The 2,657-nt window shown below is 33.5% G+C and overlaps 1 long non-coding RNA gene across 1 annotated transcript; it reads left to right on the top strand.

Moving 5' to 3' along the window:
* Positions 1-671: 671 nt before the first annotated feature.
* On the top strand, positions 672-1,924 carry LOC142171396 (uncharacterized). The gene is made up of 3 exons (XR_012700957.1): positions 672-881; positions 1,246-1,347; positions 1,788-1,924. It is a non-coding gene; the product is annotated as an uncharacterized LOC142171396 (long non-coding RNA).
* The last annotated feature ends 733 nt before the right edge of the window (positions 1,925-2,657 follow it).

Raw genomic sequence — 2,657 nt, 5'->3', positions numbered from 1 at the left:
AATAGGTATGTTATTGCCATTCATTTATACATTCTGTCTATTTTACGCCGCAACTAACAATATGTTACCTCAAAGAATACATCACCTATGCTTAATGCTTCTCATCACTTTACATTCGTTATCAAACCTCTTGGATCCATCCTCATTTTACCAATTTAGAAGATATTTCTCCTTCTAAATTGTAGGAGAGATTAATTCTTTTAAGGTACTTAAGCTTGCCTGATAACTCATTTGATTGTTACTTGATGGTTTGACATTCTGCCTAAGAACCCACCTAATAATCTGTTGCCTCAAAGAATAGAGAACCAAATTGATTTTTGTTTTTATCTTTTAAGATTCACAAGGAGCTAGCAAGATACTTAAAGTGAAGAAAAGGGACGTGTTAAATTTATCTAATGGAGAGCGTATTGTGGTTGATTTTGATGACACGGATTCTCCCATTGGTAAAGGACAAGGCGTTCTTGCAGGCTTTTGTGGAATTTTAGCAACTGACTGCTCCATTTTTCCAATTCACTTTGAGAAATGGTCGGATTTACCTGTGACAATCTTCAATCGTTGTTATGATCGATTTATAAAGGTATTTTTGAGGCATACAATATCTCGGTTTTATGTCATTAGATTTTATATTTGCATGTAATAATTATCTAACCATTGGTTTATTCTTGAAGCCATGATGTTGTTTTCGGACAACTGAGTCAAATGCAAGACGATATGTTTATAATTCTATGTGTAAGAAGTGGGGCGCAAAAAGGCTAAAGTTGTTTGATAAGGTCTATGATCCACTTAAGAGCAGAGCTGACATAATGGATAGCGTTCCATTGGGAATTTCACCAGATCAATGGATTTCTTATGTTGATTACCGCTTTAAAGAAAAGACACAGGTATTTATTTCAAAGAGAGACTGTATTCTTCAAAACTCAAAATGAGTCACCTAAATTCATGGGAATTGAACTGTCTTCCTTCTCTTGGTATCATTTGTGCCTTTGTTCTTTTGTTAAACAAATATTATGGTTTTACAAGTATACAATAGGCAAGTATGTGTAATTCGTGGTATCTTTTTGTAAGGAAATTTGTAAAAGAAATGCTGAAATTCGGAAGAAACAAATTATTTCACATATCGGTGGCTCCAAATCTAACTCCAGAAGAAGGGATGAAATGGTATTGATTCATTTTGAATACTTTAATTAAACTAGCAACTATTCTTAGTTAGGTAAGTTAATGCGACTTTAACTTTTTCATTTATAGATGGCTGAGACTGGACAAAAGCCTGGACGAGGATAGCTTTATCTCGCTACACATAGGAATGAAGATGGATCATATGTTAATGAGGCGGCAAAAGAGATATGTGTAAGTTTTTAACTTCTTCCATCAAATTTGCAATCATTTAGTACCTAGTAATCAGTGACGGTGCTTGGATTCCACTACGAAAGTCAGAAATGATAAGAAAGTAAACCTTTTCAATTGATTTTGACATGAAAGTTGTTCATGCTCGGGTACTGTGCTTTCAGGATTAATCCACTTTTTATCCAGATCTGAATATTTGGGTGAATAAAGGAAATTTCGTCAAATAATGGCTTCGTTGATGTTATTATGTGATATATTTTTTATATTTTAAGAAGAAATTGTTACCAAGATTGAGTGAATAAATGTTGAGTTACTGGTTACTAAGATTGAGTGAATAAATGTTCAGAAGTTGGATATTCTTCTTCTCTTGTTATTCTTTTTTAATAACTTATCAATCACTGATTGAAGGTAGTACACTGACTTTTGGTGTGTAATGTATTTAGGAAAAAATTGAACTAGCATTGAGCCAAAGCACCGTGGATGAGTCGGAAATTTCGCCAAATGATGCCATTGGTAAGGTGTTGGGAAAAGAGCACTCTGGAAGGGTAAGGTGCTTGGGATTAGGAGTTGTTCCTGGCAGAGCGTGTAGACAAACAAGACCTCGTTATAATGATTTGAATGCTTCAAGTTATAATAACGGTTCATGTTCTTCCCAATGCCAAGAGAAGTACAATCAAATGTTGAATGCTCACAATCAATGCCAAGAGAACTACAGAGAAATGATGAATGTTAACACCCAAATGATAAATACTTTTAAGGCGTATATGATAATGAAAGTAGAGAGGATACCTGAAGAATTTGCAGGGATCTTTGTTTCTCCTCATTCAACTGTAAGAAAATTTCATAACTTTCTTATTTAATTTTGAAAACTTTTGTGCTATGTGGTGTTTGACTCTTTTTCTCACTTTCTTCACTCCTATATCTACACATGCATTCTCATCAAATGTGCATTTTTTATCTTTCATGAATTAGCACACAAGACATCAGCCTATCCCCTATTCCATTTCTTGATTTGAAAGAAGTAAATTCTTGATTTTTCCTTTTTATGGGCGCCTTCAAGCAAACATCAAGAAGTTTTCTATACAATCCAAATATAAGTACATATTCAGAATCTGAATACTTATGTGACTACAAAAGCTAAGTTTTTGTAAGGTTCTGTTGCTTCCTTGAATGGTCCGTGATATACATATATATATATGTTTTATATGAATAATATCAAATGTGTAAGTACTGAAAAACTGAAATGTATTAAAATTTCAAACTAAACTTATTTAGTATGGCCAGTTCTGTTTCGATCTAGAAGTGAAATTACC

The sequence above is a fragment of the Nicotiana tabacum genome, chromosome 17 (assembly GCF_000715075.1).
Source record: "Nicotiana tabacum cultivar K326 chromosome 17, ASM71507v2, whole genome shotgun sequence".
Classification (NCBI taxonomy): Eukaryota; Viridiplantae; Streptophyta; class Magnoliopsida; order Solanales; family Solanaceae; genus Nicotiana; species Nicotiana tabacum.
Note: the sequence above shows the minus strand (reverse complement) of the source record. Positions and strands in the feature narration are given on the sequence as shown.